This window comes from Diabrotica undecimpunctata, chromosome 9 (genome assembly GCF_040954645.1).
Source record: "Diabrotica undecimpunctata isolate CICGRU chromosome 9, icDiaUnde3, whole genome shotgun sequence".
Taxonomy (NCBI): domain Eukaryota; kingdom Metazoa; phylum Arthropoda; class Insecta; order Coleoptera; family Chrysomelidae; genus Diabrotica; species Diabrotica undecimpunctata.
In genome coordinates, this window is record NC_092811.1 from 74,444,276 (window position 1) to 74,462,667 (window position 18,392).

At 35.4% G+C, this 18,392-nt stretch overlaps 1 protein-coding gene across 4 annotated transcripts in view; it reads right to left on the reverse strand.

The window, feature by feature from the left end:
* The window catches only part of LOC140450148 (pyruvate dehydrogenase phosphatase regulatory subunit, mitochondrial), a 767,651-nt gene that overhangs the window by 585,847 nt on the left and 163,412 nt on the right, over window positions 1-18,392 (reverse strand). The window lies entirely within an intron of this gene.

The window sequence follows — 18,392 nt, forward strand, 5'->3', positions numbered from 1 at the left end:
CAATTACCCGTATTTCTTGCCTTCGTCGACTATGAAAAGGCGTTTGATAGTATCGAGATGTGGGCCATAGAACAAGCTATTAATAATTGTAGAATAGATTCGAGATATAGGCAACTAATACATAATATATATGAAAATGCATCTATAATAGTACAACTAGACGAAAATACAATTTCCATCCCCATTAAGAGAGAAGTGAGACAAGGAGACGTAATATCGCCAAAGCTTTTCAACCTAGCCCTAGAAGACGTCTTCAAAACTACAAATTGGTCAATCTATGGCATTAACATTAATGGCAACAAGTTAAACCACCTCAGATTCGCTGACGACATAGTGATTATAGCGAGCACATTCGAGAAACTGCAAATTATGATGGGGGAACTAGCAGCCAGTTTCCAATACGTCGGCCTAAAAATGAATATGAGAAAAACAAAAATAATGACAAACACAGATGACCCCAGAGTTATAACTTTAAATGGCAGTGAGATAGAACAAATCCAGGAATATATCTACCTAGGCCAAATCCTGAAACTTAACAAAGAGAACCAAAGTGCGGAAATTACTAGAAGAGCAAGACTAGCATGGGCAGGATTTGGAAAACTTAGTTGGATACTTAAAAACCGCAAAATTCCCCAAAACTTGAAGAGCAAAGTGTTCAACCAATGCATCCTTTCTATCATGACATATGGATGTCAAACCTGGACCCTAACCAAGGCAAACATGAATAAACTAGCCACAACAGAAAGAATAATGGAAAGAGCAATGTTAGGTATACGACTGTCAGATAAAAAGAGGAACGACTGGGTAAGATGCAAAACAAAAGTCGAGGATATAACAACAAAAATTGCCAAACTTAAATGGAGCTTCGCGGGCCACACTGCTAGACAAAAAGACCAACGTTGGAATACTACAACACAACATTGGAGACCTTACGAAAGTAAACGACCAAGAGGAAGACCACAGATGTGGTCGTGGGTTGATGACATTAAAAGAATAGCCGAAACAAATTGGAAACATGTTGCTCAGGATAGAGACCGATGGAAGGAGTTGGGAGAGGCCTATGTCCAAACATGGACGACAGAAGGCTAAGAAGAAGAAGAATAAGTATTGTCGACATATTCTTGGCTGATCTCTTAGAGATGTCGCGTATGCAGAGGTTTACTTATCCAGGTGCCCATTTTTTCTTGCTTCGGTGGTTTATGCGCATTTCTTGTTCCCTCAGTTAAAGCGGTGTTGTATCATTTACTCACCCTGAAAAAAATAAGTGAAAGATGAAAATAAGTTCTTAAATTAACAACCTGTTTATCCAGTTGCTCATCTATGTCCATAAGTCCTCTTCCTCCTTGATATCGCGGTAATGTTGTTCTCTCTACTACACTGCGTAGATGGTGTTTTTGCGCCTTTATGAGAAGTGTTCTTACTTTCCGCTGAAGACTCTCTATATCTGTTTTTGACCACAAACAATTTTTTACTATTAAGATATGACCGATTTAGTTGTCTTACTCTTCATACGAACTCGGAAGTTAGTTTGGTTTTCATTTGTTTATGGTCAATTTTCCGCACTTGCTTTACTTCTAGATATTAGTACATATCATTTTCACCCATTGCCTCGATGTTTTGGCCATATTGCATATCGAAACCTCCGAGCTGAAACTTTCCTCTGACTATATTTAGACTAGACACTTGTCTAGTCCAAAATGCCTACTGATATCATTTGAGAAAGTTTCTACAGTTTTTAGCATCTGATCTAGGTGGTTTCGAGTGAAAGCCATTAATTTCAAATCATCCATATACAACAGATGACTAAGCTTCGCCAAAACAGTATTGTTATTTTTGATGCTAAATCCTGAGTCAGTGGAGTTCAGCAGTTGAGATAGTGGGTTCATCGCTAGGCAGAACCAAAGTGGACTAAACGAGTCCCCTTGGAAAAGGCACCGTTTAATTGGGATATCATCAGTTTCGATATTGGTTTCACCAGGTATTTGAATGTGAATTTTAGTCTTCCACTCTGTTATTATATGCTTGAAAAAGGTCATGAGATTATCATCGACTTTATATATTTTCAATATATCTATAAGCCATTCATGCAGCACTGAATCAAAGGCCTTTTTGTAGTCAATGAAGGCAGTAAAAGGTTCCTTTTTTGGTATATGCCTGGTTAGATATGACTGAGTCGATAATAAGTTGTTCTTTGCAACCCATGGAGCCCTTAGCATATCCTTTCCACATGATATTGTTTAGAGCACAGTGTTGGTAGATACGCCGGGCTACACAGGAAGTGACCAATTTGTACAAAGTTAGAAGACAAGTAATTGGGCAGTACTTGGTTGGTATTGGGTGTTATTTTGATCCTTCGGTATTAGATAAGTGGTTCCCTGACTAAGAAATGATAGTATTTCCTGTGAATTGGAAATAATATGATTAATAAATACGTTAAAGCTCGTGAACACTCCAAAACTTCTTTAGCCAGAAGTTTTAAACTCCGTCTGGTTCACGAGATTTTCAGTTATAAAGCTCTTTGATAATGTTCGAAACTTCTTCAGTGGTGAAAGGTTCATAAGGAATATTCCTGTAGTGTTGGCAGTTGTTCGTCGTATCTTCAATCCATCCAGCATTGTTATGAGTAGCTGGCGTCGAAAGTTGTTGGAGTGTTCAGAATTATTTCTTAAGCTCTTTTAATTACTTTTCGACTTCCTACTTCCTGTATGTATTCCGTAATTTGTCCAATATCCCTGGGCAATAATTCAATTTTCCTCGGCAGTCGTTTTTCCCAGAGTGCAATCTGTTTTCAGCCCTTTCAATATTAGTTACCCGTCGTGTTCTGATCTTAATGCCCATACCATTAGCAATTGCTGTTGTTGCACAGTAAATCAGCATATGCAAATATTCTAATGTATGAGCTACCACGATATAATTGAGTAGGTCTTCAGTGTTCATAATTCGTAACAATGCACCTAGTTTCTTACAAGAGTTTATTTTTGGTAGCAGTGGTCTGATAAGAGGGTTTGTCCCATTAAACTCTTGTAGGCACGTGCCATTTCTCTTACCAGACTCTCGTGCAACTAGTTGTTGTTCTGCTGCGTATTAACAGGTTGAGATTCTTGTATGAGAGGCTTAAAAATCTGATCATTGGGAATTTCATTATGGACTTGATCCGCACCTAGCTCTTGGTTATGAATTTCCCGTTCGACTTCGCTTCTCATGGTATCGCGTCTAGTCTCTAGGATAAGGTTAGTTCTTATAATTACCCAGTATTGATCTACTATTCGCTGTTAAGAGACTTGAATCTCTGGGTACTCCATGCAAAATTCGGCATACAGATGTTGTCAATAGCCGATCGTTTCTCGACCGAGGTTCGTCACCTTGTGATAGAAACGCAAAATGTTTTCATTTATAGACACAGTCCATTTCATGCGCTGTCTCGGTAGTCCCGCTTGAGTGAGCACCGACTGATATTCCAACGCAGCACCTTCAGTGAGTGGAGCTCTTGTTGTTGTTTGGCTCCCTTATGGTTTTGTTGTTGTTGGGCTATAGCTGATTGCAAGACAGTGGCCCGCCTTCTCAACACCCTGCCACTGACTTCCCGCTGTTGTCACGTCCAGCACCGGTTCCAGACGTGCCTAGGCGATCCCCAGGCAGCGACCCTAAACATAAATCATTAATATCCATTTTCATTTCATTTTATACCTACTGCCAGGTATCAGTTTTTGTTCCACGGCAACCTGCTACCCTCTGGGTATCAATGCTAAAAATACCCAGAGAGTATTCCCCATTCGCAAGAGGCTGTGTCTGATAGACGAACTGACAAAAACTCCCACAGGTTATTATTATTATTATATAATAAATAAGGGCAGAGGAGCTCCTATTATGCCCAAAAAACCAAAGAAAAATATCCTTATAAAACTAATGCCAATTATAAAGTTACAATTAAGTACATAAAATAATACAATACTATAAATAAAATAAAGCGCTATCAAGTTTATTTTTAACATATCAGCAACACTAGTTGCTGATATGTTAATTGATCCAAATGATCCAAATTGTTCCAGATATTAAATATTCTATTTTGGCAAGAAGATCACCATGGAATTTGCAGTAGTTTGTTCCCTCTTTAATTTGTAACAATGGTCTCTTAATCTTCCGTTTTGATTTAAAGTGAATATGGTGTTTAGGTTCCCAAAATTATGTTTTAAAATACGGAAGGACATAATTAGGTCACCTCGAAGATGTCGCTGCTCGAATGTCGTGAGATAAGCCATGGATAGTCTATCTTCATAATTAGGTCTTACACGGTCGTATGCCAGTCTTGTGGCTTTACGCTGAACATTTTCAAGTAGGATTTTCTCGCGACTGAGATCTGAATTCCACACTGTCCTGGCAAACTCAATAATAGGTTTAACGTATATTGAGTAAAATTTACTAGCAAATTTACTTTCAATTTTCAAACGGAAGTAACGATTCTTAGGACCATTTGAATATAGAGGAATAAGAACGTGTTAATGGTTAATACATAGTTGGATTCACATATCATCAGCGTAAATGGAAACTTTACCGGATACAATAAGCAGAAGATCACTAGTGTAGATACAAAAAGCAGCGGTCCAAGTACGGGTCCTTGTATGAGTCGACTCTTGACTGGCTTATCTAGTGAGTGGGCTTCCCCAACACGAACTCTGGAGTATCTTCGGATAGAAAATCTTGAATCCAAATGTTTAACTTTCCGCGGATACCATAGTGATCCAATTTAGCTAGTAATCGACGTTTTGGAACACGGTCGAAAGCTTTGGAGAAGTCTAAGTAGACTACATCGACAGATTGCCGATTGTTTAAAGATAATGATCAATCATTTACAAAGTAAGTTTGTGATCGTTAAACGACCTTTGATAAAGCCATGCTGTTGATGAGGGATGACATTTTCTTGAAGAAGAAACTCAGACATAGCTTCCGAACTATGCCCTTCCATGACCTTGCCGACAATAGGAACCAGGCTAATTGGACGTTAATTATTGCAATCAAGTTTATTTCCTTTCTTGAATATAGGAATAACCGAAGCCAATTTCCAGGACGAGGGGAGAGAACCTTGATTAAAAGAAGCATTCATTATGAGAGATATAGGGATTGCTACAGATTTTGCACATTGTTTAATGAAAAAGGAGGTGAGTCCGTCTAATCCAGATGATAAATTATTGCGTAGTTTCCATAAATGATGTTTAATTGCATCCAGTGCGAAAGATATAATATCAAGAGTTTTAGACAAATGTGGGAACATTATTTGAGGAATGGTATCGTTAGGCTCATCTGTAAAAACCTGAGAAAGAAATAACGATAAACATTCCGAATATGCATTATTCGAAGAACATAAAGACCCGTCACCTTTTTGAAGTAATGGTATGTAGACTTTAGAAGATAAAGATGTGCGAATGTACCGATTAGCACATTTATTACTATTACCACTTGCAATGATAAATTCTTCAAATTATGTTCTTAACTTTATCAACGATTGTTTGACTCGGTTAGAAAAATTACGATGGACAAGAAAATCATCAAGGGAACCAGTAAGTTTATATTTTCGTCAAAGCTTTCGCTTATTTCGAATTAAATGGGTAGCTGAGACGTTAACCCAAGGTTTTAGTCGATTTCTGTATAGCTGCCGTTCAGTTGTATCATCAGAAAGTGTTATAATGGCAGTATGAAGAAAGGAGTTCCACATTGACGATGAATCAGAATGATTAAAAAAAAATTATTGCCAGTTTAACTGGAATAAAACTGAATTTACGTTAAAGAAATTATTTTTGCAAACCGGTGTTAAACTAAATTGAATGTGAGCAGTAATAAGCGAGTGGTCAGAAAGACCCACAGGAGAGGACACTTACTCTACACTAAGTGTAGAAATTATTTGATCGTCATTTGTGAAAAATAAGTTAAAAATTGAAGGATTATTGTTGACTCTAAACCTTGTAGGTTCAATTATAAGTTGTAATATCAGTATCAGTTTTGGAAAAAATGGGCCAGCTAATCTCTGGAAAATTGAAATCTGCAACAACAATGAGACCTTCAAGGGATGTTAATTCCTCAAGTTTATCGATAAGCATATTGTCTTGAATAAGTACTGTATCCGGAGGTCGGTATATACAAACTATATTATATGTGAAACAGTTATTAGTAATAAGTAAGTGGATAATTTCTATACCGGGTACGTCTATTGTTTTATTACTGATGAAAAAAGCATTGGTAATTTCATTTGATAAATAGATGCATGCTCCTCCCCTCGACGAGTACCTCTATCTCTACGAAATATAGTAAAATTATCAATGTTTACAATAACATTGGGGATAGAAGAATTAAGCCACGTTTCTGTTAGGAGAATAATATGAGGTTTTAAAAGTTGAACAGTACTTACAAATTCATTAAATTTGGACATAAGTGAGCTTAGATTCGTATACATAAGAAGCCAATCCTTAAATTTTGGTGGAAAAGAATTATGAACGAAATTTCACAATCTTTAGACAGGCATTTACATATTTGATCGTAAGGTCATTTTCTCCATTCTTTTTACGAGTTTAAAGCTCAGTACGAAGTTCCCTTAAACGAAATTGTTGCATAGGTGTCATCAATAACAGAATAAGTTTCAGTAGATTTGTTTTCCAAAAGTTTATTTTTGTTACGAAGATTTTAATTGCCGAACAAATTCGAAAAATCACAACGTAGAAACCCATTACAGTGGAGCATAACTGTTCTGATATTCCTATTTTGACCATTGCCACTCAAGCTTTAGCAAAAAGTTTCAATTACTCTGTTACCCCAAGTCACATTCCAATTGAGACAATCATCTGTCAAATTGAAGAATCCATCTTCAGTTTACCTTTCGAAAATGGTGAAATAACTACACAAGACATCGCTAGAGTTCTTAGAAACTCAAAACCTAATACTCCGAACATTAGACAATCCGAGGAAAAAGCCCTGAAAGAACTTCAGTCAAATACAAATCTAGTCAATCTTCCCGCCGATAAAGGCAATGAAACCGTCATCCTAAACATTTCTTCTTATATTAATAAACTCTTAAATCTCATTAATACTCCCGAGTATAATCCAACAACCTATCTGGAGAAAACAACAAAAGTTGTTCCTGTTAACATAAAACAATCTCTAATTCCTCGTGAAAAGTCTTCCAGAACACCTTGAATATATGGCCTACCCAATATTCACAAACCCGATATTCCTCTACGTCCCATTGTTAGTGCATACAACTGCCCTACACAATGATCGGCCAAAACTCTACAACCTCTCGAAAATGCATCATCCATCGTCAAAAATTCTATTCATTTCATGGAACTTCTTAAACAATACCATATCTCACCGTCAGACATTCTAGTAAGTTTCGATATCGTTTCACTCTTTACAACTTTACTTAATCAGTAGACCCATTTGTACCTTTCGGTGTTGGGCAGTTTAAAATACAATTCATTAAATTACAATATTTGACAGTTTTCTGAAGTGTCCTAGCTCTTAACGAACTTTCTCCATTCCTTCCTATTAGATGCCATCTCTGTTGCTTCCTGCCAAGTCTTACCCTTACTCTGCAGTATCTGCGAGATGTCACTGTTCCATTCTTTAATGGATCTTCCTCTTCTATTCTTCCCTATTGGTTTGGCATCCCACACTCTTTTTACTTGTCTATTATTGTCCATCCGGGTTAGATGTCCGAACCATGCCAATTTTTTCTCCTTGATCGACTCGAGTATAGGTTTGATTTTGAGTCTTTCTCTTATTTCTTCATTTCTGATTCTATCAGTTCTTTCTACTCCTATCGTTCTTCTGAGGTATTTCATCTCTGCTGCCTGAATTCTGCTCTGATGTCTTTTGTTTAATATCCAATTTTCTGCTCCATATGTCACTGTAGGTCTATATATTGATTTGTATATTGTCATAGTTTTCCCGTGTTTTCCATTCTATTGTTAAGATCGTCTCGATGTCTCCTTTGTTGTTGATTACTGTTCCTAAGTATTTGTATGAATTTGTCTGTATTATTTTTTGTTGGTCTATCATTACTTCTATTTGATCTTCCATCCCTTGTTTCCTTGATATTTTCATTATCTGAGTCTTCTCTTTGTTTACGTTTAAGTTGTATTTGCTTGCTTCTAGGTTCCATTTCTCTAAGTTGTATTTAAGTTTTTCTGCAGTTTCCGCAATTAATACTATGTCCATGTTGCATGGTGAATATATGGTCTTGTGTGTTGTGTCCTTTCCTGAATCCACTTTGTACATCCTCTAATTTATATTCTATTTTTTTTTTCTAATTTTCCTTTCTATTATGGTTTCGTATACTTTTGCTGCTACACATAGTAGTGATATACCTCTATAGTTCATACAGTCTCTTGTGTTTCCTTTCTTGTATATAGGTATAATTACTGCATTTGTCCATTCTCTGGGTATTACTTTTCTCTTCCATATTAGGTTATATATGCATAACAATTTTTCTTTTGCTTTTACTCGTATATATTTTATCATTTCTGGTGCTACTTCATCGCTTCCTGGTGCTTTTCTAATCTTTATCTTTCTTATTGCTTCTTCCAGTTCTTCTTTTTCTATAGTTTCTAGATTTTCCGTGTTTCTCATGGATACTCTCTTGTTGTGGCTTTCCTTCTCCATTGTATTCGCTTGATTTCCATTCAGTATCAGCTAAAAATGTTCCCTCCATCTTTCCATTATTGTCCCTTCCTTGTTCATTATTTGTTTCAGTTTCGTTTCTTTGTTGCTTCTTAGGTTTTTCAGTGTTCTGTAAAATAATTTTACGTTTTCTGTGCTGTTTTCTTCCATTTTTTCCCCGAATTTTTCCCAACTTTTCTTTTTCTCTTTCTTTACTATCTCTTTAACTTTTGTTCTTTGTCTCTTATAATTTTCATATTTTTGTTGTGTTTTGTCTTGGATGTATTCTTTCCATAATTTCTTCTTTTCTTTTATTTCTCTTTTCACTTCATCGTTCCACCAAGATGTTCGTTTCCCTCTGTTGTTATTTCTTGTGGTTCCACATATTGATTTAGCTGTTTTTATCATCGCATTTTAAAATTTTCCCCTTTCTTCTTCTATTGTTTATGTTATTTCATGTTCATTGTCCATCTCCTTCTCTAGTCCTTCTGAGTATCTTATTCTCGTTGTTTCTTCCCTTAGTTTATAAATTTTTATTATTTCTTTGTGTTTTCTGTTTATGTTCTCATTTCTTTTTATTTCTTTTCTTTTGCTTTTGAATGTGGTTTCTAGTAGATAGTGGTCACTACCAATTTCAAAACTCCTTTTTACCCTTACGTCTCTTATCCAGTTTTTCTCTGTTTTTTGCACTATAGTATAGTCTATAATTGATTGTTCGTCTCTTGATTTGTCTTCTCTTGTGATCTTGTGTATCCTTTTATGTTGGAAGTGTGTGTTCATAATCACCAGGTTATTGTCTAGACAGAATTCGAGTAGTAATTTTCCATTTTTGTTTAGTTTTTCCTCCCCATAAGGTCCGATGACATTGTTCCATTTTTCTGTTTCTTTCCCCACTCTACTGTTCATGTCTCCTGTGATCACAATTTTCTCTGTACAATCATTTATCACTTCTTGTAATTTGTCCCAGAATTCATTCTTTCGTTTTTGTTGCGTCTTCGTCTGGTCCATAGCATATGATTAGGTTTGTATTGGTTTCCTCTGTATCCATATCTATGTCTACTCTTAGTATACGTTCGTTGTAATATATCCAATTTTTTATTTTGTTGATACTCTCCTTCTTTATCATGCACGCTACTCCTGCCTGAGCTTTCTTCGTTTCTTCCACTCCACTGTATATTAGTAACATTCCGTTTTCTAATATTATTGATCCTTTTCCTTTTTTCTTTGTCTCTGTTATAGCTACTATTTCAAAGTTCTTATCTCTAATTTCTTCCCCCAGTTCTATTTCCTTCCCATTTATACCTCTCACATTCCATGATGCCATTTTCCAAATTGTTTTGTTCTTTTCACTCTTTACAAACATTCCTATAAACGAAACTCTAAACATTCTGAAAACTAAATACAGTACCCAGCAAGACCACTTATCCCTCATTAAACATTGTATGTCCAACACTTAGTTCATCTTCCAAAATCAATTCTACAGACAAATAAATGGTGCATCAATGGGCTCTCCGCTATCTCCAGTAATTGCGAATATATTTATAGAAGACCCGAGCACTATCGTACGTTCGATACATTCGTCGTTTGGCCCCATGGCAGGGATGCTTTGGTGTCTTTTCAAACCCATCTGAATGGTATACAACCTAGTACCCAGTTTACGATGGAGGTGGAAACTGATTCATCCCTACCGTTTCTCGACGTTATAAAGAAAAACCAATCCCAAGGTGTCCATCACTCTGTTTATCGAAAACCCACCCAAACCAATCATTACTTGCATGCCGACTCTCACCACCCCCTTCGCAAATTAATTAAGTCATTACTACGCTTGTCTCCAGATTAATACTAATTACGCTCCAGATTACGCTAATGCAAGTACTCATCCAAAACGGCTACCTCGAAAATCACATCAATAGGATAATCCACAGACATTAACCTCCCACTCAATCTCAACCCAAAGACTCAGACTCTCATCATACGAAAGCTTTTCTTCCTTACATCAAAGGTGTCACTGACACAATTCTTAAATCACGAGGAATAAATATAATATTTACCCCTCAACAAAAACTTTCATCTCTTGTCCGATCAATCAAAGATAACATTCCAAATGAACAACACAGAGTTTATAAAATTCCTTGTGGGACTGCCCCCGATCCTATATAGGCCAAACAAATCGTAGAATCCATAATAGGATTTATTTCTTATAGATTCCATTTCTGTTCGCAATTCCGATTCAATTTCAGCTTTACGTCAACACCATCTTCATACAACCGTAAATATCGTACACTTCGCACACCTGATAACAGATTAATCTAAATTCATTTAACAGAAAAGTAGCCGTCAACAAATGCATGCACAGAACACGCGAGACCTGATATCTATATAATTGTACAGGGTTGTATTAAGATTCTAGCAGTCTATAACATCTAAATTTGAAATGAATTAATTTATAATTTTTAGGATTACTGTTAAAATAATAGTAATCAATGATTAATCTTCCAAAGAAGTATACTTTAATATTAGTTTTTGTAAACTGTCATTCACACATCATTAGATAATTGTTGTATTAATCAAAAGGCAAAAAATAGAAAGTTGTTTTTATACATTTTACGCTTTAAGACCAATATTTGGAAATAAGTAATAATATGATCATTAATGATATAAAAAAGAGACCTCTTCTTGTGTAAAAGTTAGGGAAAATACTTATACATATATTATTGGGTAGATAGACTTATACATTTAACATTACATTAACATTAAAAAATAAAATTTAGAAGAATTAAATGTATATTTAGAAGAATTGTGACGTCACTATTTTTGACTTTGATGCCGGTTATGTCGAAGATGGTTCGACATATCAAAATGCCGTTTTCAGATTTTGATTCAGAAGACAAAACTATATATGAATCCATTGATAGATCGTTCCCAATATTGCATAGGCGACAACGCACAAAGGAACATACTTTGCGGATGTAAAACGAAAGGTTTTCTTTGAAAATGATGAAAAAAACTTTTTACTATTACATATAAGTAATATCCAATTATGAAAAATAAGTACTGGAAAACTACATAGGTACAATGAGTAAAATGGGTTACAGTTTTTCATTTTTAAAATATTCCATTTTGTTTATGTAATTTCGAATAATTTGGTATCTTTTATTTATCATTGCTACTCATTTCCACATCAAAAGCTAGATCCATCTTCAACCGGATGGGGGCCTTCTTCAAGAGCCACAACTTCTCTCTTGCTATAAAAGTAAGAATGCTGCGATGCTACGTCTAATCTGTTCTTTTTTATGGCGTTGAATCGTGGACTTTGAACGAAGATATGTGCAGAAAATGGGAAGCATTTGAGATGTGGCTGTATCGGAGAATACTTAAAATCCCGTGGACTGACCGAGTCACCAATGAGGAGGTCCTCAGAAGAATGAAGAAGAACCAAGAGGTACTGACCACCATAAAATCTCGAAAGTTACAGTACTTTGAACACATTATGCGAAATGAATCCAGATATGCCCTTCTATAAGCCATCCTGCTAGGAAAAATATTTGGACAACGGGGTCCAGGAATTACATGATGGATTTTTCAGACCTGTCGAGAGTACATCCAAAAATACTTGTCTTGCCATTCCTATAATCTTTTATCTGTCTTAAAAATTCTCTTCTCCAGATTACAAGGTCATCTCTGTCTGTAAGCATACTGTTCCTGTCACGTTTTTCAAATTTGAATTGAAGTTTTTTCAAAAGCTTGTAAAAAGTAGCACGTTTGAAATCAGGTAGATTGGGTCGTCGTTGACCTGTTGTAGAACTCTATCTATCGTGGGAATTTCATTTCTAAAAAAGAATTGATGCACTATTCTTCTTATCGCTCTAATAACTTTAAACACAGAACTATCCGATACTCCAACTTTATCGGCTACTCTTTTCTCAACAGCGGACAATATTAACGCCAGATTTTCTTGTAACTCGTGTTTATACACGTTTACAATTATTTCTTTAACGTTTACGCTTAAATGGCCTTTTTTCAATCTCTTTTTGGGGGGAGTTAAAGGTATGTTTACGAGTTCATCGGCAGAATCCGTGTCCGACATATTAATTTGTTTTAGTGACTGTGTATACAAACCTGCAAAATATTATTTACAGGCTAATATTCTAATAAAATAATAGATAGATAATAGATAATTGAACAGATATATTAAAAAGATCAATACTCAAAATCTTTATTTTCAAGGTGTTACAGAAGCGACCGATTTCAAGGCTTACAATATTTGCCTCATCCTCAGGCAAAGCAAAAAGTTTGTTTTGTTAAAAAACAATAATATAGATATCGGCAATAAGAAGTTTTCCGCTCACATCCAGGGTACTGTCTGTCTTCATCTTTTCCTTTATGACTTTATCTATTGTAGTGAGCTGATATGTTGATCATTATATATGTTGTTGTTATCAAAGTTTTTTTATTATTAAAAAGGTAGGATTATCTTCTGGTTTGTAATAAAATTAAAAGTAGTTAAAGACAAATACACATACAGTATAAGCTGCCACATCCGGACTTTATATAGTTTAAAAACTTATGGAAAATGGAAAATCACATATTATGCAGTATGATGTCCTTTTTTTGTTGTTTTTGTCACAGGTTCTTACAAGGTAAAGACCTAAAGCTCTTTACTTAGTAAGACCTTTTATTTACATACGTATATAATGATCAACATATCACCTCACTACAATGATAATGTCATAAGGAAAAGATGAAGACAGACAGTACCCTGGATGTAAGCGGAAAACTTCTTATTGACGATATCTATATTATTGGTTTTTAACAAAACAATCTCTTTGCTGGGCCTGAGGATAAGGCAAATATTGAAAGCCTTGAAACCGATCGCTTCTGTAAAACTGAAAGTAAATATTAGATTGTGAGTATTGACCTTTTTAATATATCTTTTCAATTATGGACTGACACTTGCAACCCTTTTATCATCATAACAATTATTATAATAGAGTCAAAATAATATTAAATTTACTTACTTCAGTTGAGAGAAAACAGCACACACCTTAAAAATGTTCACAGTTCTAAGTTTATTTAAATAACACTATAATTATAAACCGACACTATAATTATATCAACACACACACACACACACACACACACACATATGTAAAAATTATATTTATATAATTAAAATCAACAGACATTCGTAAGGATTACTGAATCCATATCTGTTAAAACTGCAAATTATGCGTCTTTGTTTAGAGGTGTAGATTGTCGTTACTTGTGAGTTTCTACTTGTTACTTTTGATACGCTTTTGTATATAATCAGTTACAGTGTAAGTGATTTTGTAACAAGGAGATACCTCTTCAGCATCTCTAGATTTTGGGAATGAATATACCACGCGTCCGTAGTGTTTATATTCTACTTTTCTGTTAGGCGAATATAATATAGTCACTACCTGGTACAGAAAAGAAATGGCTAGCAACCGTTTCTTAAATTACCATTCGATACACCCAATCAGATACAAACTTAACCTGGTACAAGCCCTCAGCCTTAGAGTACACATGTTGACACACCCGCTTTACAAAGAGGAATCTCTCAATCTACTGAAGTCCATTCTCATAGATAACTCCTATCCGGCATCCTTCATCAATAAATTTCTATATTCCAAAAGCTATGGGCAGTCCATTACTGAAACACCCAATGGGCTAACATTAGCGTCCATATCTAACACAATACAGATTAATAAGTCCCCCCTCACTCCTGAACAAACCACTAAATATGCTTCGCTCCCGTACTTCCCACAAATCACTACCAAGCTTAACAAACTTTTCAAAAACTTACCTGTCAAAATAGCCTTAAAAAATACCAGAACCTTAGGTAAGTTATTTTCTAAGACAAAAACTCCATTGGCCCCTCTAGAACAAACTAATGTCGTCTATCAAGTACCCTGTGCAGAGTGCAACTCCTGCTACATTGGCCAGACCAGCCGCTCCCTTCAAGGTCGACTAACGTCCCACAAAAGCGACATTAGGATTTCTAAACCATCTTGTGCCCTTGCACAGCATGCCATTTCAACCAAACACAGTATCGACTTGACGAATACCAAAATACTGTGCAAACAACAAAATCATCATAAGCGATCCATCCTTGAAATGTGTCAAATTCTTAAACATCCATCCTCCCTAAATAAGAGAACCGACATCGATAACTTGAGTCAGATATATCACTCCCTCATCATTCAAAATAAATAAAAAACCCCTTACAAGACAGTAACTTCAATCCCATTTTTCGTTCCAAATTTTTTTTTGTTTGTTTGTTTTTTAAAGAAAAAGGAATAAATGAATCCTTTAAAAAAAAAAGGTCCGTCCCTGTTCCGCTTACTAATTCCCATAAGAATCGTAATCCGAACCATGCATTCCAAAGAAACACATGGACGACAACAAGCCACATGTGAAAATTATGACGAGCTGATCCAAAACAATCGAAAAGATTAGTGTGGTTTGACCCTCGAAAGAGTTTAAACCAACATTCAAATGAAGCCATCGGTTAAAATTAAATGAACTAATGTTCTTACAGTTTTACTTGTATTTTTTTGTTTCGTTTCTCTCGTTTAGTTTTTAATCTTTAATGTTAAGTTATAGTAGAGCTTTTATAACATCTATAAAAAAAAAAACCCTACAAATTGTTTTTGTAAGTATGAACCCTGTTGGTTTGTTTACTTATATTCTAAAATCTTTTTTATTTGTAGTGAACTGATGACGCTTTTAAAAATAAAAGCGAAACGTATTCGAATAAATCAATAAAGTAGTTGACGACTTTTATTTGCCAATTATTGACCGATAAAAACTCTGCTATTCAACCATTGAATATATTCCAAATTTAATCAACGGTCGTATTTTTTGCTATATATATATATATATATATATATATATATATATATATATATATATATATATATATATATATATATATATATATATATATATATATATATATATATATATATATATATATATATATAATATAATTATTAAGGCATTTAAGGTTTAAGGCATTAAATACGTACGCCTGTTCCGCGCTGAGCTACTCATTTGGTATTATAAAGTGGACAAAAACGGATATAGAGGGTCTTCAGCGGAAAGTAAGAACACTTCTCACAAAGGTGCAAAAACATCATCCACGCAGTGCAGTAGAGAGAACAAGACTACCGCGGTATCAAGGGGGAAGAGGACTTATGGATATAGGTGAGCAATTGGATAAACAAATTGCTAATTTAAGAATTTAATTTCAATTACAGGCTGAGACATCTACTTTACATCGAGCAATTTGCGCAGTAGATGATACAACGCCGCTTAAACTGAGGGAACAAGAAATGCGCATAAACCACCTGACTCAGCAAGAAAAAATGCGCACCTGGATGGCCGACATCTCAATGAGATCAGCCAAGAATATGTCGATATTACAGCGTCGAACTATTGGTTGACATCAGAGTTGACTGAGGGTTTCCTACTTGCCATTCAGGATCAGGTTATTCCAACTAAAAATTACCTGAAATATATTGTTAAAGATCCTCAAGTCCAAAATGACAAATGCCGATATGGATGCCAAGCCCAAGGAACCATCCAACATCTTACCGGTGGCTGCCAGGCATTTGTCGGTACTGATTATAAAGAACGCCATGACTCAGTAGAAAAGATTATCCACCAAGAACTAGCTGACAAACTGGGACTTCTCCAAACCGACCATCTTCCTTATTATCAATACGTCCCTAACAAATGATTGAAAATAACAAGTACAAGCTATACTGGGACCTCACTGTGCTTACGGACCAACCAGTGGCGCATAATAGACCGGATCTCATACTAGTTAATAAAATTACTAGGCAAACACTTATTGATGTGGCGATATCCTTCTTCTTCTTCCTATGCCGTCCCCATTAACGGAGGTTGGCGACCACATTTTTAAAAGCTTCTCTGTCTTTTGCAACGTGGAATAATTCGTCTACAGTCATGTTTGTCCAGTCTCGAATATTTCGCAGCCATGACTTCCTCTTTCTACCTATTCCCTTTTTGCCATCGACTCTACCCTGCATGATGACCTGCAGAAGACTATATTTATTATTTCTTAGTATGTGTCCAAGGTATGCAGTCTTGCGTACTTTTATCGTTCTCAACAATTTTTTGTCTCATCCCATTCTTCTCAGCACTTCCTCATTGGTGACCCTGGCAGTCCATGGAATTCTCAACATTCTCCGGTATATCCAAAGTTCAAAGGCTTCAATCTTTTTAACTATTTGCGCTTTTAGTGTCCATGTTTCTACCCCGTACAATAGTGCGACCAGACGGAACATTCAACAAACCTCAGTCTCAGCGCAGTATTCAGATTTTTGTCACATAACAATTGTTTGAATTTTAAGAACACTGCTCTTGCCATTTCTATTCGTACCCGGATCTCTTGGTCTGAATCTAATTCTGTGTTGATGTAAGCTCCCAGATATTTATATTTTGTCACTCTCTCTATTTGCTGTCCACCAAGAGTTAGTTGTTCATTATTTATTGGACTCCTTGATACTATCATAAATTTGGTCTTATCTATGTTGATGTCAAGTCCCATTTGAATGCATTCACTATTTATTGCATCTAGTAAAGTTTGTAGTTCTTCTATACTCTCAGCCATAATTACCGTGTCATCTGCAAATCTCATGGTGTTTATGATTTCTCCACCAATTCTTATTCCCTCTTTTCTTTCCCATAAGGCTTTTCTGAATATGACCTGTGAGTACACGTTGAAAAGCGTCGGAGACAAGACGCATCCTTGCCTAACCCCTCTCGCAATCGGTATATTATTTGTTTCTATATGGTATATATGCGATATCCAACACCAATAATTTACGTGTTAAATACAACGAAAAGATCGCCAAGTACAGAGATCTAGAAATACACATCAGAAGATAATGGAGAATGGAAAGTACCCAGACAGTACCTATTATTCTATCTACTACTGGTGTTATTCCCAAAAACCTCCTAGCGAACATCAAACAGCTGGGTCTAAATGAACATCTTTATAAGGCCATGCAGAAAGCTGTACTCCTCGCGACGTCCAGATATGTACGAAAATTTTTGGGAGATACTCCAACATACCAAGTCACCTATGGCTCGATAACACGGAAAGAGTCCCACCAGAGCTCAATCCTTTTGATACCGTAGGTGTCTGGGATGAGTAAATTCTCCCCTTAGAGGGAGTGAGCCGTATGGCTAAATCTGGGATATGATTATATTTTTTTTGTTTTGGTATCGACCGTATATTATTTAATATAATTTTCTTTTGTATATTTTGAGTTCTGTCTGTCTGGAATTAAAACAATTCAATTTTTTTGTCACGTAATATTTCGCGAACTGATTGTTGGCTTCATCAGAAGCCCAGTACATATTCATTAAAACAAAGAGATAAGCAACATTGCGATAAAATTACACAAATATTTACTCACAGAGGTAGAACTGTTCACAAAGAGAAAACAAGACAAACTTTTGTTTTACACTTTTACAATTAGACTGACAGTTTTAAAATAAGTTAAAATACACATAAAACAACAAAAAGTGTATAGAAAAATAGACGAGTTTCTTTGTATTTGTATATATAAAATAAAGTAACAGGTACATGGTAAATTAATTTTGAATTAAATGGATTGCAGAATATTGCTGTTAATGCAGAATATGCTGCTTAACTGATTCGTATCTGCTTTTTAATTTATTACATTTTT